Source organism: Petaurus breviceps, unplaced genomic scaffold (genome assembly GCF_028583685.1).
Source record: "Petaurus breviceps papuanus isolate PSGF00001 unplaced genomic scaffold, PetGlider_PUasm1.0 91133, whole genome shotgun sequence".
In the NCBI taxonomy this organism is placed as follows: Eukaryota; Metazoa; Chordata; class Mammalia; order Diprotodontia; family Petauridae; genus Petaurus; species Petaurus breviceps.
The window spans coordinates 98664808-98689590 of NW_027187419.1; the positions used below are offsets into that span (position 1 = coordinate 98664808).

General features: G+C 37.4%; 1 long non-coding RNA gene across 1 annotated transcript; it reads right to left on the reverse strand.

Annotated features, from left to right (window-relative positions):
- Nucleotides 1-14005: 14005 nt before the first annotated feature.
- Nucleotides 14006-24494, reverse strand: LOC138155208 (uncharacterized). Its single transcript, XR_011166774.1, has 3 exons — nucleotides 24405-24494; nucleotides 15681-15767; nucleotides 14006-14559 (listed from the first exon to the last, which is right to left on the reverse strand). It is a non-coding gene; the product is annotated as an uncharacterized lncRNA (long non-coding RNA).
- Nucleotides 24495-24783: the final 289 nt, after the last annotated feature.

Sequence of the window (24783 nt, forward strand, 5' to 3'; positions counted from 1 at the left end):
GCTATTAACACATTATTATTACCCATCATTATCAGTCATTTGAATTTATAATTTCATATTCATCTTTTATTCTTCTTTTTTCCTTCCTTCCTCTCTTTCTTTCTTTCTTTTTCACCTTGGTCAATTAAACTTTAAGTCTTTTTGATCCTTTGTTTTGAAAGTCTCAGATATGGCTAGTTCCAACCATTTCCAGTCTTCCATCAAATGATACCATTCTAATTCATGTCCTTTATCTTTCCATAGCCTCCTGATTGGTCTGCCTATGGTTTTTTTGTCAGCCCAAAACATTCTTAAGAGCAGGCCTAAAGTGTGCCCCCTTCTCTCACATCACTTCCTTGATCCTTCTGGGGCTCTTCATTGCCTACAGCACAAAGTTCAAACTCTTTTTTTAAAAAATAAATTTACTTTTGCCACATTCTCTTTCCACATTTTCTTCTCCTCTCTCCCCTCTGTCCTCCCCAAGATGGTGTGCAATCTGATAGAGGCTCTACATATACATTCTTATTAAACATATTTTCACATTAGTCATGTTATATAGAAGAATTAGAACAAATGGGAGGAAGGAACCACGAGAAAGAAAAAACAAACAAATAGTATGCTTCGACCTGCATTCAGACTCCATATTTCTTTCTCTGGATGTGGACAGCATTTTCCATCATGAGTCTTTTGGAGTTGTTTTAGGTCCTTGCATTGCTGAGAGGAGCTAAGTCAATCAAGTCAGTCATCACACAATGGGCTGTTACTGTGTACAGTATTCTTCTGGTTCTGCTCACTTCACTCCGTATCAGCTCATTTAAGTCTTTCCAGATTTTTCTGAAGTCCAACTGCTCCTCATTTCTTATAGCACAATAGTATTCCATTACATTCATATACCAAAATTTATTCAGCCATTCACCATTTGATGGGCTTCTCCTCAATTACTAATTCTTTGCCACCACAAAAAGAGCTGCTATAAATATTTTTGTACAGGTGGGTCCTTTCCCCATTTTTATGATCTCTTTGGGAACAGATCTAGAAGTGGTATTGTTGGGTCAAGGAGCAAAATTCAAATTCTTTAGACTTGCATTCATAGGCCTCCATACTTTGGCCAAAATTCTCCTTAGGCAGTCCTCTTTCAAACTGCTTTACATAGAATCACAGGTTTAGAGCTGAAAACTACCTTAGAAGTCATTGAATACAACCTACTCATTTTGTAGTTGTTGGAAACCGAAATCTGGTGAGGTTAAATGATTTATCCACGACCACCCAGTTATTATGGGTATCAGGCAAGATTTGAACCCAGTTTTTCCAGTTCACCTCAAACTAGTGCTTTATCCACTGCACTATTCTGGGCTGCCTGTTATAGAGCACCCCCCTGCTCTAGCCCAGCTAGTGTCTTCATTATCTACTGAGCAAAAACACCTGCATTTTCCTACCTTTGAGTCTTTTTTTTTCCCACTTGAAGTGGTTTCTCCCATAATTTCTTGTTCAAATTCTATGGTTGTTGTTCAGTTGTCTTGGGTGTGTCTGACTCTTCATGATCTCATTTGGGGTTTTCTTGGTAAAGATACTGGAGTGGTTTGCCAGTTCCTTTTCCAGCTCATTTTACAGATGAGGAAACTGAGGCGAACAGGGTTAAGTGACTTGTGCAGGGTCATATTTGAGTATCTGAGGCCATATTTGAACTCAGGAAAGATGAGTCTTCCTTATTCTGGTTCCACTTTGTCCTCCTTCTCCCCACCTTGCCCCATGAATGTTGCCCAGCCCATGATTATTATTTACCCTTTAAATTATTTGTCTTTGCCAGTCATTTAGTAAAGATCACACACTGCCTTGTGACACTTCGAATATTCTTCTCTTATGTTGTCTTTTAGCCTTTCATAAATACACCTTGTTTTTGTAACTAGATTTTTAAAATTCTGTGAAGGCAAGGACTGTATCTTCCACTGTATGGACCAAAATGGCTTGCACATGGTTTTATGTTCAGTGAATGTTTATGGATTGATTCCTAAGTCACCCCAAATAAAAAAGCTCTTTCCTAATTTACTTTTGGAGTGGGTGAAAATAAACTTAAAATAAGGCAGAGATTACTTCATTTTTGTCTTTATATCCCCAGTGCCTCCCCAATGCCTGGGGCATAGAAGGTACTTAATATGTGTTTGTATAACAGTGACTACCCTGGCCCCCCTACCTGAAACCCAGATGTGTTCTATTTCACCCCGACCCCAGTGTTCTCCAGTAGTCTTAAAGAGTTTGGAGGGTATCTAGCCTTTGTCACTGGCCCAAGACCCCATCACTTGTGTTACCTGAATTTGGGGTGATCCTCAGAACCCCACTTCCATTTAAGAATTTGACAATCCTACTAGTTTTTACAAAGGAATATTTATGTCAGAGATATAGTAATAAGAAACACACAAACAACTATCTCCCAACACCAAAGGGCATGATCCCCCTTACATCATTTTGGTCTCTAGGAATGGGGGTGGTGGGGAGGAGTGGGTTTATAGCTTAGTTTAATTTCTATATAGCACCATTTCTACCAAGTTCCAAGTCCCAACCTCATTAAACTTGAGTCCTAGCACCTCAACTTCTCAAACCTTCCTTCCTGGGTTGGCAGAAACATCTAGGCCTGGGTCCTTGGCTCCAAGCTCACCATACTTGACCTCTAAGATCCAGAGGCTCCTCTATGAATGCAAAGAATTGTAAAGGACAAATGAAACAGACTTACAATCCAAGCCTAATTTCCAGGGCCATAGGGCCTAAAGAGTGGTAGGAGGCATATTTTTTTCCCAAAGCTCAGTTTAGTGCATGCTTCAGGTAAACAGATATTCACCCCTGGACATAGCTGGAAAAGAGAAAACAACCATGCCTTAGTCAAGTAGATTTAAAGACAAAGACATTTCTGCCTGTGCAGCCAATAGAAAGACTTCTTTCCCACTCAACTGGTAGAGAAATGTGGAATGTCTTCTCCCAGGTGGATGCTGTCATCTTAGGTGATCTGCATGTGCCCAAAATCTCTTTACACTTGTTTGATTAATTCTGCTAGATTGTAGGATCCATCAGGACCTCACAGTTACTTTTATGTCTCCTTCCAGTGCTTATGGTTTACACATAGTGGGTGCTTAAGAAATTATTAGTGAATACACGAATCAGACCTTAGAAATCACTTGGTTCCTCTCCCTTATTTTATAGATGAGGTAATTCAGGTCCAGAATGATGAAGTGACTTTCCCCAAGTCGCTCACTCAGCGGCAGACTTTTCCCCCAATTCTCTTCATATTGCCTTCAATTTATCACCTAAATTTATAGACATTCTTTGGTTGAATATCAATGACAACTTAAAGTTTAAAATAAGTATGACAAAATCAGATTCTACTGATTTATTTTCTGAACTGCCCCTGCTTTTATTTTTAGATTTTAGAATAGTCTTTCATTAGCAAAGCGTTTACTCCCTACAGTTCTTTTTAAATAAAAATTGACAGAAGGACCCTTCAAACATTTACTCACATTTTAGAAAGTCCTGAGGCCTATGTAGATAGGCTCTTGCTTGATTAGAGCATGCATTATGTATTTGGGTTATTATGCCCTAGGAAAGAATGCTGTCCTTTTGGAATATGGCCAGAAGTCAAGGGAGAAGAACAAAAACTGTTGCCTTTTTGAGATAGAATTGAATCCTAGCTTGGAAATGAACCTCAGTGATTTTATAGCCCTTAAGCTTGACTTCCTACTCTTTTTTTTTCTTGGGGGCAGGGGAGGCAAGGGTTGGGGTTAAGTGACTTGTCCAAGGTCACACAGCTAGTTACATGAAAAGTGTCTAAGGCCATATTTGAACTCAGGTCCTCCTGACTCCAGGGCTGGTGCTCTATTCACCACACCACCTAGCTGCCCTCCTTTAGCTTGACTTAAGAAAGGACCAGCTGAGGGGTCCCTTCCTAGATGTCTTTCCTCATTCCTACTTTTTTGTACACAAATATCTTTGTATTTACTTATTTATGTTTGTGTTATATCTTGCAGTACAATGTAATTTCCTTGAGGGCAGGAACTCTTGTTCATTTTTGTCTGTGTAGGATCTAACAGAATGCCTTGCATTTTTGTTGTTCAGTTGTTTTCAGTCATGTTCAACTCTTTGTAACCTCTCTTGGGGTTTTCTTGGCAAAGATACTGGAATGGCTTGCCATTTCCTTCTCCAGCTCATTTTACAAATGAGGGACTGAAGTAAAACAAGGTTAAGTGACTTGCCCAGGGTCACACAGCTAGTAAGTGTCTGAGGTCAGTTTTGAACTCAGGTCTTTCTCACTCCAACTTTGGCACTGTATTCACTGCATCACCTCTCTGTCCCGTGCCTTGCACAATGAATGCTTAATAAAAGCTTTTTGAATTCAATTGATGATCCAAAAGCATTCTAAACAGAAGATAACCTCTAGTACTTTCTTTTTAACTGTTATTAAAGCTTCATTGATGACTTTTGTTTTTATATCACAATCATTCATATATCCCACCACCCCCTCCCCACCCTAATCTGCTTAGCCTGCCCTCAGCTAGCAGTAGTACTTGTCTGGTGAGCAGGATAACTTCTCCTCACTGCCCTCCCAAATTGTGTAGAGGGTTGATCTACTTCCCAGCCTCAGGCTCACCTCCCTTGGACTTGTCTTTCTTTCCAGCCACTCCCTTAGCTTTGTTTGGGTTTGGTTTTCCTTTCAAATCCAGCTTCAGAAGACAGTGGGAAGGGGAAATGGTCTGAGGACCAGCCTCAGCTCATCACAGTCTCCCCACTACCAAAGCTAATTACAAGTGTGCCTAGAAAGGTCCAAGTTCACATTTCTTTCTTTTTACCCAGAGAGTTGTAATACCTCTTCATGTCTGTTATCTAACTCTTTGCTTTGAAGCTGTATATACTTAGGTTAATAACTCATTACCTATGATTACATTTTTGGAGGGGGAATCCGTTGGTCAAGGACCAATTCTGACTCTCTCTCCCCATTATACATTGATTAACTACATTCATCTTACTATAAAAAGACAAAAGCAAACCACCCCTTAAATGGAGACTAGGAAATAAGTACACTTCCCTGAGGTTAGAGAAAGGAAGAAAAAAGCAGTGAACTAGCAGGCATTCCTTTCTAGTACCCAATCTACCTTATAGCCTCAAGGGGGCAATATATCCATAGCAAAGAAAGACCGATAAGCACACTAATGGACGACCACATCCAATAGTACAGTCAGCTGTTAGGAACCATCCTCTCCTACCTCCCTAAGGAAAGAAGGAAGTGGTATTTCTTCATCTTTTCTCAGAAGATCAATTTAGTCAATAGAGTTGCACAATGTTTGGTTCTTTTAATGTTCTTTTGGCTTATATTTTTTATTTCAGGAGCATCTTTAAAAAAAAATAGCATTTTATTCCTCCATTACATGTAAAAACAATTTTAAACATTTTTAAAAGTTTTGAGTTGAAAATTATATCCCTTCCTCCCTCCCCTCCTTTCTCTCTGAGAGAGTAAGCAATCTGATATAGATTAAGCATGTGCAATCATGCAAAACATTTCCACATAAGTCATTTTTACAAGAAGACTCAGGGGTAGCTAGGTTGCACAGTGAATAGAGCACTGGTCCTGGAGTCAGGAGGACCTGAGTTCAAATCTGGCCTCAGACACTTAACACAAAAACTAGTCGTGCGACCTTGGGCAAGTCACTTAACCCCAATTGCCCTCCAAAAAAGCAAAAAAAAAAAAAAAAGACAAAAAAAGAAAGTGAAAAATAGTATGCTTTAATAGTATGTATTCAGACAACATCAGTTCTTTCTCTAGAAGCCAATTGAATCTTTCATCATGAGTCCTTTGGGATTGTCTTGAATCATTGTACTGCAGAGAATAGCCAAGTCATTTACAGTTCTTTGTACAATATTGCTGTTACTGTGTACAGTGTTCTCCTGGATCTGCTCATTTCACTTTGTATCAGTTCATGCAAGTCTTTCTAGGTTTTTTTGAAATCATCTTCCTTGTCATTTCTTATAGCACAATAATATTCCATTACAATCATAATTCTACCAACAGTGCATTAGTTGCATTTTCCCCACATCCTCTCTAACATTTATTATTTTCCTTTTTTTGTCATATTAGCCAATCTGATAGGTGTGAGGTGGTACCTCAGATATGTTTTAATTTGCATTTCTCTAACCATTAGTAATTTAGAACACTTTTTCACATGACTATAGATAGATTTGATTTGTCTGAAAACTGTCAGTAGCATTTAAAAAAAATACTGTAGGAAATAGAAGCCTATATTCACTATTCTAGTATCTGATGATTTTCAGCATTTAGCCTAACGACCACAAGGTCCTCATATCTAATATATTTCACAACTCATATCTAACCTAACCCTCTAGTGATGACAACTTCATATTTCTATAGAACTTTAAGTTTTCCTCATAATTGATGCTGCAAATGTCATCATACCCATTTTATAGATGAAGAAACTATTGTTGTTCATCCTTCTTTCCCAAAGAGGACCAATGACATCATGAGGGTGACGTCTTGACTTGTGCATGAATTGGATTTAAATGAGGCAGAGCTGCCCAAAATCATCAGCCTCACTCTCTCCTCCAGAGTCATTGATGAGACTGATGAAGAAACTAAGGCTTAGGGAAGGAAAGTGACTTGTACATGGTGGTTGGATTGCAACTTAGGTTCTGATAACATGTCCAGTGGTCCATGTGTTTTATCCACTCTGCCTCTATCTATGCCTGAATGCATTTCTCTAGGCAATGGGTTTTTTTTTTTTAATATCAATCAACAAGAATTTATTAACACTTATTATATGCCAAATATTTTGCTAAGTCATGAGGATACAAAGAAAAGGTGAAAATAGTCCCTGCCCCCAAGGAGTTTATATTCTTTTAAGATTTTTCTTTTTTAAAGAGGGGAAGGTAGGGCAATTGGGGTTAAATGACTTGCCCAAGGTCACATGGCTAGTTAACTTGTGTTAAGTGTCTGAGGTCAGATTTGAACTCAGTCCTTCTGACTCCAGGGCTGGTGCTCTACTCACTGCGCCACCTAGCCGCCCCTAGGAGTTTATATTCTAATGGAGGGATATAATATGTATGATGTTATATATGTACGTATGTATTAAAACACACATAAATTATATATATGTATATGAATGTACCAGAAAGATACAAACTATGTAAAATTTAGAGGGGGAGGCACTAGCAGCTGGGGAACTCAAGAGAGCATAGCAAATAGCCCCAGCCTATATAATAACCCAGAATTTATTTGAGGACTAATAACTATTCCCTTAATCTTTTCTTCTCCAGACAGAACAATCCCAGTGGTTTTTTTTTTTTTGTCTTATTAAATGGTTCTCATTCTCCTGGCATTTAATTATCTTCATGGTTCTCTTTTGAACCTTCTCCAAGTTCTCCATATTCCTCTTGAGCTGTGAGTATAAAACTGCAAAATTAATTACACATAGTTTCTGAAGGCCAAAGATTAAATCCCAGGAGTAATTGTTTCCTAGTATGTATCCTTTTCTTGAGGGTAAAATCAAAGTGTAAAGTTTGCTAAAGCAAACACTGCCAGCTCCATGACTAGGGTTGGTCATTGGAGGCTTTGCTTCAGGTGAAGGTTGGTAAGCCAGTGTGCAAAGGGCTTGCTTCCTTCCCTTAAGTGGTAGGTGATGGTGGCATTAATGGTGGTTGTGGAAGTCGAATTTCATCAATAGGATTTCCACCCCTGTGCATCCCAGTCCTCTAGTCATTCACCACAGCCCCTGCATTCATGACAACACCCATTCCTTTGCCTGGATCTGGGCTGCCACCCCTTAGGGTCATTGGGTCATAGAATCAATTATAAGAGTCAGAGCTGGAAGCCATCGCATCCAACTCCCTCCTTTTATCGATCCATTCTGAGATGTGAGTTGGGGAAAGGGATTAACCAAAAGCTCCCTGCACAGAGTGTCTCAGGGACCAAGTCTTCCCTGACTCGCCAGTTTACCTTGTTCAGAAATTGATGCTTAGGGCTCTCAGTGTTGCTGTATGTATTTGTGTGTATGTGTGTGTGCGTGTGTGTGTGTGTGCGCCAGAGACCAAACTTCATCTAATGTGTTTCTATAACGAGAACAGTTAACAAATTCTTTAATAGTGTTTCTTTTTATGCTTTAAAGCACAGAGTGGATGATTGTGAAATGCTTTCTGATTTAATTTTAATAAGCTCATGAAAGTATTGGCTAAGGTTATATCCTTGGCTAGATCTCCAAAGGCCTATACAGGTAAACTTTGTTATGAGCAAAACTAGTATTTGAAAATAACACCACACTTATACTGTATCCCTCTAAAACCAAAAAAAAAAAAAAACCCTCTAAAACTAGAACAAATGCTGATCTATATTGCTAAAGGGAGTTTTCTCACTGGGAGTTTCCTATACCAACAAAATAACAATGTGATTAGAAAAAAATGTTGCAAAGTGCTTTCTTCACAACTGCCCTGTGAGAGGTAAAGGCAGCACAAGCTTTATCAACACCTTTTTACGATGATGAAATGAGATTTAGAGAAGTTCAATGACTTATCCAGCACTGTACAAGTGTCTGAACCAGGGGTTGTGATTCTGGAATTAGAAAGCAGAAGATTAGAGAGCAATTATTCACTTTGCAAAAAGACTTAACTAGGGATTTCATTTGGTGCATTTCACATATAATTAATTTTATAAAAATATGGTTACCAAAATGATTATTGAATTTTCTGTTGCATAAAGGAAGGTTTTATGTATGTATACATGTAAATATACATGTAACTACTGTTTATTGTGGGTTTTGTATATATTTATGACCATGCTTTTATACACAAAGGATTTTCCCCATATAGAAAAATTATATCTTATGATTAACATATGGATAGGCTATGAGTTTGGAGATTAAAAGTGAGCAAATTAATTTTGCACTTGAATGCAACAAGGAAACCTATTTACCATAGGGAAGAATTCATCTTCGCAGGGGCCTTTTAAACATTACCAGATCTCAAATTATACTGGAAGGTAGATATTATAAAAATGATTTTGTCCAGAGGACTGATGATAAAGAATGCTACATACCACCTAGCAAAGAAAAGATGGAATCAAAATACAGTGTGAAACATGCGGTTTTACACGGCCAATGTGGGGATTGGTTTTGCTTAACTAAACATATTTCTTATAAGGGTTTTGTTTTCTTTTTATTTCTTTTTCTCAGTGATGGGAGGTCAAAAGGAATAAAAAATAAATGCTAATCAATTTTCTAAAAATTAAAAGAACAGATTTAGTACTGGTAAAATTTAGAAGACTTAATCAGTGGAAAAGATTATGTAAGCAAGAATCAGAAGCAATCAAATTAAATTATTTCCATATTTTCTCCCCAATTACAAGGTCAATACATTGAGAATTTGAATAGTATTCATGCCTTTCTTTATAGCCTCAGTGTTTAGCACAGTGCTTGGCACAAATTGGACTTAGTAGATTATTGCTTTATAAATCCAAGAACATTCACTATTAGGGTATGTAGTGCCTATTCTGCAAAAACTGCTAAGAAAACTAGCTAGGATATTATTCTTTAAAAGGCAAGACCAAAAAGATGGAATAGTCAATTTTGATTACAGACAAATGAAAAGATTTTGCATAAACAAAATCAGTGCAGCCAGAGAAGCTTGGGAAAAAGCCATTGCAACAAATATCTTTGAAAAAGTCTTGATAATCCAATACATGCAGGAAATTTATACAAATATATAAAAAAGAAAGTAATTTTTAAAAGTCTGAAAACATATTCAGTGTGTAATCCCTATATACCTCTCACTTCAATGAAGGTTGGGAATAAATATCTTCTTATATTTCTTAATTTGAATCCTGTTAGATCTTTGTAAGTTTATTACATTCACTTTTGATTTTTGTGTGTGTTTGTTCTTTCTATTTACATTGTTGTGGTTTTTGTGTATATTGTTTTCTTGGCTCTTCTTCACTCTATATCATTTCACATAGGTCTTTCCATGCATCTCTCTATTCATTACATGCATCATTTCTTATAGCACAGTAATATTCCTTTAAATTCAAATGCCACATTTTTTTTAGCCATTCTCTAATTGATGGGCATCTACTTCTTTGTGTTCAATTTTTTGCTATTACAAAAAGTGCTACTATAAAAAATTTTGGTGTATTATGGGTATTTTCTTATTATCAGTGATATAAGCCCAGTAATGGAATCTCTGGTACAAAGGGTATGAATGTTTTAGTGATTTTATTTGCACAATTCCAAATTACTTTCCAAAATGGTTGTGCCATTTCTCAGTTCCATCAACAATGTATCAGTCTATCTATCATTCCACACCCACTGCACCATTGACTATTACCATTTTTTCCAATTCACAAGATGTGAGGTAAAACTTCTGGGTTGTTTTGATGTGCATTTCTCTTATTATCAATGGTTTTCATATAGTAGTGAATATTTTATAATTATTTTGAGAATTTTTTATTCATAACCTTTGCCACTTATCTATTGAGAAATAAGTATTAGTCTTGTGTATATTAATTAATTTTATACATATTTTGGCTACCAAACCCTTATCAGAGAAATTTGACACAAAGTTTTTTTCCCATTTGAGTGATTCCTTTCTTACCATAGCTGTTTTAATGTTATCTGTGCAGAAGCTCTTCAATTTCACCTAATCAAAGTTATCTATTTTGTCTTTTTAAATTATTCCTAACTGTGAGAGGTATATGACCTATTTCTATCTGTTTTAATAGTATGGTCTTTAATATTAAGGTTGCACATCCTTTTAGTATGTATTGTGGAGGGGCAACTAGGTTATGCAGTGAACAGAGCACCGGCCCTAGAGTCAGGAGGACCTGAGTTCAAATCCAGACTCAGGCACTTAACACTTACAAATAGCCATGTGACCTTAGGCAAATCACTTAACCCCAATTGCCCTGCCTTCCGCCCTCCAAAAAAAAAAAAGCAGAAAAAAAAGAATGTATGGTGGAATGCAGTGTAAGGTGTTAGTCTAAGCCTAATTTCTGCCTGATTGATTTCTAGTTTTCATAGCAGTTTTTAATCAGATAAGGAATTTTCTCCTAGGTAATATATATTTTTCATTTTACCCAACACTGGGTTATTGAATTCCATTGTTTCTGAATCTACCTTGGCTAGTCTGTTCCTTCTAGTTATCTATTTTTTTTTAACCAATAACATTTGGTTTTGATGTCTGTTGATTTATATAGTGCTTCTTAAACTGTGGGTTGTGACCATATATGGGGTTGTGAAAAATTTGGGTTTCTGAATGTGCAGTGACCAAAAATTAATTAAAAATCAAATGCGTAATGAATCTGAGGTGTTTCTGGCAGTGCTTGTCCATGTTGCATTGCAAAACTTCACTGCACTCTGGGTTCTGAACACAAAGCATGCACACTTTGCACTGTGCATGCCCCTCAGACCCCTCAGTGCCAGTCAATGCTACCAAAATATGAAAGGGGTAAGCAAGTGGAAAAAGTTTAAGAAGCCCAGATCTATGATATAGTTTGAGGTCTAGAGGTGTTATTCTCTTTTTTTCAGCATTTCCCTTGATATTCTAGTTTCTTTTAATCATTTTTCTTGAGATTCTAGATCTTTTGTTTTTCCACATGAATTTTATCAATTTCAATTTATCAAGTATCCCCTTAGTAATTTGATTGGTATAGCATTAAAAATATAAATTAAATTTGGTAGCATTGTCATTTTTATTATATTGGCAAGGCCTATCCATGAGCACTGAATATTCCTTCGGCTATTTAAGTTGTTATTTTATTTTTTTTAAGGAGCACTTTGTAATTGAATCTATATGGTATTTTTAATATTTTGTTGGATTTATCCTCAGAAATTTTATGCATTTTGTAATTCTTTAGAATGGGATTTTCCTTTCTTTTTTTTGCTTCCTTGATTTTGTTGTTATTATATAGAAATGTAGCTCATTTTTGACTCAGCTGGAAATCTCTGAAGGTTCAGAGTGACAAACTTGCAGGCTTTCATTTGGTGTGGGATTCTCACAATTCATCTACTAGGGCATGCTACTGATCCTTATTCTAAAGTACCTTGCCCAGCTGTAGATTCTGTCCTCATTACAGAATTGTGTCATAAGTAGCCAGCAATAGTGTTCATTTCTCTGCACATAGTTGAATCCCTCTGGCTGAATCTGGGGACCTCTTCTTTTCCTGGTGTACAGCCTCAGGCATCTTTCAGTCCCTGTGCAGGTTGTGTGACCTTTCCTAGCTAGATTCTCTTTCCAGTATTTGCAGACCTCTCTGGCTCCATTTGCTATATATTTTTTTAGATCTTTGTTGAGGAACTGTGGAGGATAGCTTGTTTGTGATTCTTTCTCCTACTCTGCCATGTTTGCTCTGCCCTAAGCAGGAAGTTTTCAAAAGAAAAAAATACGAGCAATCAACAGCAATATAAAAGATGTTCCAATGTTGAAGAAGAGAATACTGATCAATATAATATCCAATTGTGACCTCAGTTAGTTGATACCAAATCATTCATCCCACCTCTTAGCAGATGGTAGACTACATGCATTTTCAGACATGGTCAATATACTATTAAAAAAAAATTGTTACCAGGGAGGGTTTTTCGGGGGTTTGGGCAAGTCACTTGGAAGTGATATTAATGTTAAGAAAAAAAGCACCAATAAAGTTTTTTTTTTTTAATGACATTATCCTTTTTCAGGTCTCAGATGTCAGTTATGAATTCTTTCTGTGTTGGTCTGTTTTAAGAATTTAGGTGGGTTGTGTTTTGGCTAGGGATTAAAACAATTTTTTTAAAGTAACTTTTGTATCCCTTTGGATACAACTCATGTCTCAGTTTTGGTGAGGTCTGTTGGAATATTAATTTTTCAGGGCACTGTTTTTTCTCCAACTGGCAAACTCTTGAAACATTCCACCACAAACCCAGGTATCCCTGCTCCTTTTTATTGCTACTACCCAAGAAATCCAGCAGAGGGCATGATTTCTCTGCTTAGCTTATGTGGCTGGGACAATATTTCCTGAATGCTTTCTTTTCTCTAATTTACCAGAGACCACACACAATCAGTCCTGGTATTTAAGTCTATTTTCCTTCTGCTAAGGGAAACAACATGAGTGCCTGATATAATTTTACAAAGCATCCTTGTTCATCCTTTTCTCTAATGATGCTATCTCCTATACCCAAATACTCTCTGGCCAGATTTTTCTAGCTGGTTCTTAGTCTCAGTTTTCATCTGCTTCCCTCTCATTGGATCACAGAACATTTAGAAGTGGAAAAGGACATGAGGGATCACTTATGATAACCTTCCTCATTTTAAGATGAGAAAACTGAGGCCTACAGAAATTAAGGGGCTTTCTCAAAGTCACACAGATGGGATCTGAGCCCAGGTATTCCTTACTGCAAATTCAGAATTCTGCCTTGTGCTGTCTTTTCAAACCCAGGTCTTCTCATTCCAGGGAACTAGCATTTCCTTTTGACTGTTATGATTTCTCCTTTGCCTTGAGAAGCTCTGAGATTTCCTAATTCTCTATCCATTTTAAATAGCTGATTACCCACAAAATATAGAACTGAATTGAATTGAATATAGAATTCAAAAATGTTGACAAAATATGATTGAATCTTGATTAAAAATAAAGTGTACCAAAATTGTCATGGTTTTTACCAAGTGAATGATGTCATCCTGGTTATATAAATGGATAGGCATGTGTTTCTTTTATTCAGTAAATACTGAACAAATTCAGTAAATACTGAATGCCACTTATGTCCAAGGCGTTTTGCTGTATGCTCTCACAATTGTCTCATTTCTGCTACTAGTTTGTGTAAAGCCTAATCATAGTTAATCCCTCTATTATCTTTTTTTTTCAGTAAGGATGATCCATTTATGTTTTACTTGACTATATATGTTGGTAATGGGAATTTTATTTTTCTTGCTTTCTAAGTAGATAAGGGAAAGAGCTGAAATGGGGAGAATGTGGCCCTGAAAATAAAATAAAATAGAATTTTTGAAAAAAAAAAAGAAATTCATTTAAATAGCTTGGAATGAGTGAGAGGAAAGGAGGGGAAAGAATTATTGTTACCTGATAGCCTGAACAAAAGGCACACAATTAACTCCATTGTAGCTACATTCAGCTCACTTCTCATAGTCTACAATGTAAATAGCTCACATAGAAGTTCTTTCTTTAGACAGACTATAAATGCAGAAGGACCAAAGAAAGCATTTGTTTCTTCTCTGGGATTTGTTGTAAACAGATCAACAAAGCACTGTTTCTATGAACTACTTGCCAGGACACTAAAAAAGCTTTGCTTTAGAGAACTTTTTTTTTCTTTGGCATTTACCTGTAATGCAAAATAAGAACACATAGATTCAGAACTGGAAGAGACTTTAAAAATCATCTGGTCCCACCCTTTATTTTACAGTTGAAGAAATGACCTAGAGAGGTTGAATGATTTACCTACGGTCATGGAGGTGGCAGAGCCGGGATTCAAATCTAAGTCTGTCAACTCCCAATCCGGTGTTTTCTCTCCATGGCATCATGGTGCTTCCCATTGTTAGTGCTTCCTGTTTCTACTTCCATACCTTCAATAAAAGAATTTGCTGACATTAAAATGTCTTCTTGGGTCATTTAGACAAAAAGTCTAGATATAGATTGATAGACAGAAATATATAGATTCTCTCTCTCTCTCTCTCTCTGTCTCTCTCTGTCTCTCTCTCTGTCTCTCTCTCTCTCTCTCTCTTCTCACAGAGAGAAAGCAACAATGAAAAGCCTGCTGCACTTGGAATCAGAGTATCTGAGTTTGGATACTGGTTCTGCTACTTTGGGTGTGACCTGGGCAAGTCACCTAACCTCTTTGAACCTCATTTTCCTCATCTATAAAATGAAGGCACTCTACTGGATGTCCTTTGAAATTCTTTCCAGCTACAAATATATGATCTGATGAGAAGCCCTTCAAGAAATAGACTTATGGTCATCCAAATGCATCCCTTCCATCATCACCATGCCCCAATACAACCCATAATTAGCATGCATATTCTTTTAATGTGCAATATTTCCATTTAAAAATATTGGTCTTAAAAAATCAATTTGGAGAACTTTGTGTTATAGTACTTGTATAGAAATACAGTACTAAATTTCTTAAAAGGTCATTTCTACAAAGATATATTTTATATGTGTGTATATGTATGTATGTACATGTATATACATATATGTAGATGCATGTGTATATATACATATATATATACGTACATATGGTGTGTGTGTGTGTGCATTGGTTCCTTTGAACATCTTATCTAGGAAGATGAAGGGAAATGCCATCTCTTGTTGAACATCAGGTATTGTTTTATGATATTGAGGATAAGAGTTGGTCAGCACATAGCCTAATGGCTCTTTCATGGTATCAGCCCAGGTTACTGTGGCAACCCCAGTAACTAACTTTCTGTGTCAGACACTTCTCTGTTCACTGAAATCAATAGTGATCACTATCACGGGGTAATCAAATTCAGCAAATGTGTTGTCTCTAACAAGGCTACACCTTTGAAAACTGACTCTTTTATTTGCTTGTTTACAGGTAAAGTTTAGCTAGAGTTTAGTAAGAAAGAGTACATGGCTGACAGTACTTTGCATGTAGTAGGTACTCAATAGATGCTGTTGGTAATTCTTCAATTATTTCCAGATTAGATTCAAAAGGACAATTGCTTACTCAGAATAATCTTGTTCTCAGTTTTGCTGTTGATTAGCTCTGGGTGTTCTGGCAAGGTCCTTAATCTCACTGAGCTTATTTCCTTATCTGTAAAATAAGAAAGAATAATAGTTTCTCCCTAAATATTGGAGATATTTTTAAGGTTCATTAGTTATGGAAAGCTTACTCTCATAAGCCAGTATATCTGTGATCTCTCTTGTGCTGGTATTCCCTTAATTGAGACAGATCACAATCCATCCTTGCTGGATGAATGACCATGCCCTATGTCTTCCCATAATTCACCATAGGAGGTAGACTGCCCTGCTGAGGGTTGGCCTCAGATTCACTTTATATTTCATGGGTACCAGTGGAATACAGGGACTGTCCATCACTTATCAGTCAGTCTCCCTGTGTGACTGGCCCATTTTTTTCTTGGTTGTATATTTCCTGGTGACATTCTTTACATAGTTTCTTCTGAGTAATTCCTTGTTTACAATATATTGTAGCTTGTTCATGCACCTCTCCATTGTCTTCTGGGTAATCCTCCCACTCAGTTCTTTAAAGATTGTAATGTGTCATGGCTTACCGTCACAAAACAACTCATGAAATGAAGAACCTAATTGCCCTTAGTCCTTGTGTGGTCACCTTCAGCCTCTGAAACAACTTTGGTAGAGTGGTAGAAAATCACACATGTTTTAGACCAGCTACAAACATTTTCTTAGCTATCAGTAATATAAATATTAAATCCTTTTCCAGTGGTCAGTGAGTGAACATACTATATGTAGAAATGTATCAGCCTTAAGATTCTTACCTAAATGAAACCAGAGGACAAAAGGAAGTAATAACTATGTGGAAAAATGACTAGCAGGTCTTCCTTGGGGAGGTAAAGGAGTTGGTAGAATTGGTTTGATCATGATACCCCAAAGGCAGCAAACATGATTTCATGGAATGCTTAATCCCATCATATTCCAGTGCTGATGACTATGGAATTAATATAACAATAACACAGAAGTTCTATAGTATCTAGGAGGGAGAAAAAGAAGATTTGAATTAAAAGAGAGACGAGATCCAAAAGTGTTATAGTTCATTGCAGTAAGGTATGCCAGTAATCCCTGTTACTGGGGAGGCTAAGTCTGGCAGATAGTTTGAGTTTCTGCATTCTGAGCTTTAGGAGGGGCTGTAGTTGACCAGATGTCCAACACTATTCTGGAGAACCCCTGGGATTCCCACTAGGTTGCTTAAGGAGTGGAGAACAGGTTGAAAAATGGAGCAGGTTCAAGCTTCCATGCCAGTCAATATTGGGATCGGTACTGTGATTGTGTTATTCACAATTGTGAATAGCTTTCATCTAGAATAAATTAGGGAGCCCCAGTCTCAGAAAAAAAGTATTGTGACTAGTCTTAGAAAAAAGAACAAATTAGGTCAGAACTGTGGAAATCTTTTCTCTTATTCTACCGTGATGTGCCCTTTATCTATCTAGAAGCTGTTCATACTGAATGAAGTGCTGAGGCTATGAAGAAAAAAAAGTCCCTGTCTCAAGGATGTTTCATTCCATTGGACCCACAACTTTCAGGGTCATTCAGGGCAGCTGTAGATCCAGAGACAAGTTCTTCCACCATAAAGACTCCAATTTTCAACTTTTAAGTTCTGGCTTGACTTTTAGCATCACTTGATATTGAGGGACAAAACCCATGAAATGAAAATATGGGTATGAAAATAGAGCAGAGAAATGGATTATTTGGTTGTGCTAAAGATAAATTTGTTTACAGTAAAAGCTAATAGAATGTTCTTTGGAAAGGGGAGGTAGAGAAAACTGGAAGTTGTGAGCTCAATTTTTCCTTCTTTGTATTTCTCCAGCAGCCTGGGGGTAGGAACCTGCAGCAATTCATTTTGTATTAAGCCTTTTTAATATAAATTAGAGTCTTACTCCAATGCCTCATGGAGGTGTGGAGGTGACCTTGCATTCTGGAAGGCTATGCCAGTCAGCAGAGTGAGGCTTTGGCAGGTCCTTCCAAGCTAGGAAGACTGACTTTGAATGTGGGCCTGACCCTGGACTCTGCCACCTGCAGTTCATAGGAACTTAACAGCAGAAAGCTGATTACCAGCTGAAGAGTTTTTTGACTACAAAAACTCAAGATGGCCAGCTAAGGTGTGGAGGCTTGTAACATTTGAAAGAATACCCTTAATAAAAATTTAATATTTCACAAGAAGGCTAAAAGACTGTTTAATTATCTTTGAGACATTCTGCTGTTTAGGGATCAAGCAATTTACAAGCGTGTATTAAGCCCCTGCTCAGTACCAGGTACTATATTTTATATACCAGATACATACAAAATAAATAATAGGTATTTTTTTGGTGGGGAGGGAAAGCCCTCCAACTGGAGGGATCCAGAAAGGCCTCATGTAGAAGAAGGTAGTGTTTAAACTGAGTTTTGAATGAAAGTAGCGGTTTTGAGAAGTACAGGTGAGGAGAGTGCATTTCAGGCCTGCAAGGCCACCATAGAATCTGTAGAGATGGGAGAATGGAGTGTTGTGTATGAAAAGCAAGAAAGCCAGGAAACTGGACATATAAGGAAAAGTAAGAAGGCCTGTTTGTGCTGAAAAGTACATGAAAGGGAGTAATATAATAAGGCTGGAAAGCTAGGGTGGAGCCAGGTAGTGATGGGCTTTTTAAAAAGTCTGTTTTTTAAGGAAATTAAGAATAAAGTCCCTCATTTAGGGGGAACCTATTTTCTGGGAATGCATTCCCCTGAAGGTTCTGTGTAAGTTTAAGAATAACAACAATGATATTATAATAAATTGTCCCCATGGCTTTGGAAACTAAGTTCAGGCATAGATGGTATGGGTCTGTTGTTTTTCAGATAGGGAAAAGTTGCTTCCCAAATCCAAGAAATGACCTTGTGAGGGAACCTAGTCCATCCCTCAGCATGCAGGCAATACAGCACTTAAGTCATTCTGGCCAGGTGGCGGTCTATACTATTACCAGTATCCATCATTTTTTCTCTCATGGGATTAAGGGAATTTTCCACATATCTTTCTATTAAACAAAACTGGCTATTTCTTAGCAGAAGTTCCTGAATTATTTGTTTGTGGTTTTATCCTATTCTTAATTTCTAAAATAACTTTTGGTTATTTGAAGGTATTATTCTACAGGACAAATTACACTTTCCATAGCTCATGGACCTCACTTCTTTTGGGGTCTTTACATAGGTGACTCTGATAAAGATGGCAGCTTGAACACATTTAAAATGAATGGATTCTATCTAGTTTGCTTTTTGTCAGTTTTGGAGGCCTGTTACAGAAGAGAAATTATGCAAATTGGTGTCCTGCTATGCGGTGGCAAACATACTAGTTATGCATAGCAATGAGCTCCTTCAGTGGAAGTACTTTATCTTGAGCAGGATATGGCAGCTACATGTGGCATCTTTTTTTCCCTTTTATATTTATTAATAATTTTTCTCATTGCCTTTTGTTTTCACATCACGGCCCTTTTCAGATATATTGCCTCTCCCCATGAGTCCTTCCTTGTGAGAAACAAAGCTAGTGAAGCAAAGTCAGCCGGCACCGTGAATGGCTCTGAGAATGTATGCCACATACCACTCCCCATAGTTGCCCACTTCTCTACTGAAAGGAGAGAGAGGCATTTCATCATCTTTTCTCTGGGGGGCCAAGATTGGTCATTAAAATTAATTTGGTTTTTTAAAAAAAACTTTTATTGATTTTTTTTTGTTGTTATTGCATTGTGAACGTTTTCAAATATATTTCCTCCTGTTAACCTTCAGTGAAACTTCCCTTGTAAAAGCAATAACAAAAAACCCAGCTAAGCTAAATTAACTGATAAGCTGTTACATCTGATGGCTTATGAAACATTTTGCATCCATAATCCTGACCTCTCTAAGGAATGGAGGGAAGTGCATTTCCATTATCTCTTCTCTGGGACCAGGATTAGTCTTTACAATTACACAGCATTTAACCTTAATTTAGTGTTCTCATTGTTTCTATTGTTGTATACTGTTTCCCTGTTTCTTCTGGCTCCTGCTTACTTCCTCTGCATCACTTCATAAAAATCGTATAGTATTCAGAATTGCTCATCTTCATTATTTCTTGAGGCACAATGATTTCCCTCATTACTAATAGCTACTACTCACAAAAAACACTTTGGGGCTTACAAAACTCTGTAAATCTGTTATTTCACTTGATCTTTACAATAAATCTGGGAGGCAAGAGCTGTTATTACCCTCATTTTACAGATGGCAAAATTGAGTCTGAGTGAGTTAAGTGATTGCTCAGGATCTGCTTCCTAGATACTCATCTGGGAAGTATCTAAATTGGGATTTGAACTCAGGTCTTCCTTACTCCAATCCCTTAATTAAGATGCTTACCATTGCTGGGATCAGGTGGTGGCAACAGAAGTAGCAGCAGTTTCAAGACCTCTCAAGCCAGAGGTGGTAAGGAGACCTGGCAACTGGTCAGAAAGAGACTTAACACTGTGCTAATGCTGGATGCAGGATCAGGCTCTATTTGGCAAATATGTTGCTTATGCCCACTTCTGGGTCACAGTTCAAGGGCAGGTAAGAGCACTTTTGGTCAAGAGAGTACTGGAGCCCTGAGGAGCAGTATTGCTTTTGGTCACAATGGATCAGGGCCCCTTTCAGGGTAAAGACTAAAGTGTAAACTAGGAGAGCAGTGACCACACATCTCCCCAGATCACACCACCTGGGAAGCACCAAAAACTTCTAAACCACCAGAACTAGCTCTGAAACCAACTGCATGAAAAAGCCTGACGCTTGAGATGTGTCACCCTTCCCCCCCCAATTGCATCATGCCCAACTTTAACATAAAACTCAAAATGAAGAAATAGGGCAGATAAAAACGAACGAACAACAACAAAAGAATCTGACTATAAAAAGCTACTATAGTGACAGGGAAGATAAAGACACAAACTCAGAAGAAGATAATGAAGTCAAAACAGCAAGAAATACATGTGAATTGGACACAAGTACAACAAAAATTGCTGGAAGAGTTAAAAAATGATTTTAAAAATGAAATAAAAGTAATAGAGGGAAAATTAAGTAAAGAAATCAGAACAAAGGAGGAAAATGGTGAAAAGACAATTCACAGCTTGGAAAAAGAGACACAAAAAAATACTGAAGAAAATAACACCTTAAAAAGCAGAATTGACCAAATGGAAAAAGAAGTACAAAAATTCATTCATGAAAATAACTCCTTAAAAAATAGAATTGGTCAAATGAAAAAAGAGGCACAAAAGTCACTAAAAAAATAATTTCTTAACAATTAGAATTGAGCAAGTAGAAGCTAATGACTTCATGAAACATCAAGAAACAATAAGACAAATTCAAAAGAATGAAAAAATAAAAGAAAATGTGAAATAGTTCATTTGGAAAAACAGCTGACCTGGAAAATTGATCAAGGAGAGATAATTTAAGAATTATTGAACTACCTGAAAGCCATGATCAAAGAAAGAGCCTAGACAGAATACTTCAGGGAATCATCAGAGAAAACTGTTTGATATCCCAGAACCAGAAAGTAAAATAAAAATTGAAAAATTCTACTGATCACTACCAAAGATTCCAAAATGAAAACTCCCAGGAATATTATAGTCAAATTCCACAGCTTTCAGGTCAAAGAGCAACCAGAAAGAAACTATTCAAATACTGTAGAACTATAGTCCAGACTCACATAATATTTAGAAGGTACTACATTAAAGGAGTAGAGAACTTAAACTATGATATTATGGAAGGCAAAAGAATTAGGATCACAACCAAGAACAACCTACCCAACAAAACTGAGTATAATCCTTCAAGGGAGAAATGGATATTAAATGAAATAGAGGACTTTCAAACATTCTTGATGAAAAAACCAGAACTGAGTGGAAAATTTTACTTTCAAATACAAGACTTAAGAGAAACATAAAAAGGTAAAAATGAAAAGAGGGCTCATAAGGGGCTAAATATGGTTAAACTGTTTATATTCTTATCTGGGAAGATGACATATGTAACTCCCAAGAACTTTTTATTAGGGCAGTAAGGATTCTACATAGAAAGAGAGGGTGGGAGTAAGTTGATTTTGTTGGGATGAAGTAAAAAAAAAAAAAGTGAATAGGCAAGAAAGAGGGATGACCTGGCAGAAGGGGGAAGGGAGGGGAAGAATGAGGAAAATTATGTCATATAAAAGAGGTATGCAAGTAAGAGCATTTAATTACAGTAAAGAAGAAAATAGTGGGCATATGGGCAATTCTTGAACCTCACTCGCATCTAAATTGGTTCAAAGAGGGGGGAGAATATACATATATACATACATATATTCAATTGGTGATAGAAATTTGTCTTATCCAATAGGGAAGTAGGAGGGAAAGGGGATAAAGGAAAGGGGGGTGGTGATAAAAGGGAGGGCAGATAAAAGAAGGCAATGGTCAGAAGCAAAACAAACTTCAGACTAGGAACAGGATAAAGAGAGAGAGGGAAGGATAAACAGAAGAAAACAGGATGGAGGGAAATGCATAGTTAAATAATTATAACTGTGAATGTGGATGGGATGAATTTACCCATAAAACAGAAGCTGATAGCAGAAGGGATTAGAATCCAGAATCCCACAATATGTTGTTTACAAGAAACACACTTGAAACAGAGGGACACAGACAGAGTTAAGATAAGTGGCTAGAGCAGAATCTATTATGCTTCAACTAATATAATGAGAGAGATCATTGCTAACTTTGGAGAGAAGGGTATCAGTAGAATTATGAGGTCATAAACCAGATTGCAAGGAGTTGAGAAGTGAGTGGTAGATGAGGAAGTGATAGCATTAGGTATAGACAGTCACTAGCTATAGACACTCCTCTTCCTCCCAGTATGGTGTTTATCACATAGGTACTTTCTCAGTAAGTTGATGAATGTTATTCAAGAAATAATTTATTTTTTTCTGGAATCTAGCTTGGAATCTTGTGAGGCACCTCTTAGATTCTCTCTCTACCCCCTCAATTATCTATCCCCACTCCAAAATTTAACCTGGGATCCTGGATAATCATCAGTTTTGATTTTATGGTATATAAAATAATGACCCATGGTGACAAAAGCACCATGAAAGATATACATACATATATGTATATATCTATGTCTATACATATATGTGTGTGTGTGTATATACACCAAACTGAGCTGAACTTATTGGTAAGAGAGGGAATATAAATTCACCTAACCCACCATATCTAGCTGGCCCTAGACCATGCTTCACATCCTATTTTCTTCCCCTTAATCCCTCTCTTTTTACCTTTTGCTCTGGGAATTCTAAGGAATCAAATAAAGGTATCATTACTTTTGGAAAAGGCAAAACAAACTTCTCTCACCATCCCTGTGACTGTCCAGATGAAAACACCCTTCCTTGGACATCATTCTCCTCTATGGTCCCTTTCCCCTGCTCCCTCAGCTTCCTTTAGAAAATAAGCTCCTTGAGGGGAGGGACTGTCTCACTTTTGCCTCAGCACCTAGCACAGTCTTTGGTATGTAGTAAACACTTAATAAATGCTTTCTCCTTCTTTCCTAAGGGATATTAATTAACCAGTTGGTGCATGTGGCCAGGTTGAGCAGCTAAGTAGCTTTGACTCTGTTGCTGATAGAGGTAGGAGACAGTAAATGGATCAGGTTCACTACTAATTAGCATCACATTAATCTCAGCTAATAATGAAGAGAGGCTGCCAAGACTGGAGCCTATTTATCTGCCCTTTCCATAACAAGCACCTTACAGTAACACCTGGCACATTGTTGGGCCGAAAGGCCCTGGGTGATAATGTTTCCCGTCCTGGGCTGCACAATCCTGAAAGACACAATTTCCAGGTTCTGAAGTATTCTGCTGTTACTCGGAGGAAGGACAAATTCAATCTCAGATAAGATGGATTCAGAAAATAGGTCACCGATGTAAGTTTACAGCTATTTTCTCCTTGCTTTCTGGGGCGCCTTCTTCCAATTGCTTTTTTCAAAGGGCAAACAAGGCCATGGGGGTTGTCAGGATGAGGGAGGGGGAGGAGAGTCCCTCCGGTCTCGGGGGTCACTGTTTTGTCAGGGGCCTTGTCCCCCTACATCCCCGTGACTGGTGTCTGCATCTTGTCCCGGCTGTTAAATTGCTGCTAAAGGAGAGGCAGAAATCCCCTTCTTGGCTATTGATTTTTCACACCCCCGGAGCATAGTTCACAGTCACTTGATTTGCCACCTGCAGTTTATAATAGAACGGACTCGTGGGATTATGAACCACTTTATTTCTGTGCAGAGTTTCCCAGCTTGAGGCCAAATTGAAGGGTATTAGTCATCAGCAATTTGCAATTGTTTTAATGTACTTCACTTGGAGGAATTGTAAGCAGCTAAAGCAAAGATAAATTTTCCAGCACCAATGCGTAGCATTAATGAGCAAGTCAAAACGCGCTGATTTCCTTAAATAGGTCTCATAGACTAAGTTTTGTGAGTCTAGGGGGCAATGTGAGCTAGAAGGCTCTTTATTAAATCTGCGGTTTTGATAATAGCTCACATTTGCTGGTTTTTGGATTAGATCAATATGGCATCGTTGCTTTTTGATGCTTGCATATGTTCAGGTTTGAAAAATTTCCAGAGAAATATTGTGTTTTTTGTGGACTCTAATCAGGGTGGTGGTCTTTTTGTGTAAACATCAGTGTCTTCAATAGCACAGAGGGGTTGATTTTTTCTTTACCAGGGTTTGTATACTAGGAGGAGAATTCACCTGTGGTGACCTCTGATATGATGTGATGATCTCTGAGCAGGAGTGAGCTGGCCAGACAAATGGCAGTTCAGGGAAGTGCGACACACATAAAATCTTTGAAAAAAAAAAAAAGATTTAATTCAGTCCCCAAAGCTTAAAAAGAAACAAACAAAAACCCAATTTGAGTTACTACTTCCTTTAGTTTAGTTTTCTTAACCTGCAGCTTTTTGCCTGAATACAAATTTCTAAAAAATTCAGATTTTCAAAGCGACAAAGGCCGTTATTAGTCAATTAGTGCTATCTGTTTGACCAAGAATCTCCTCTTCAACATTTCCAGTAAGTGATAATCCACTCTCTACTTAAAAATCTCCGCCCAATTATTGCCACCTTCTAGAGGCCT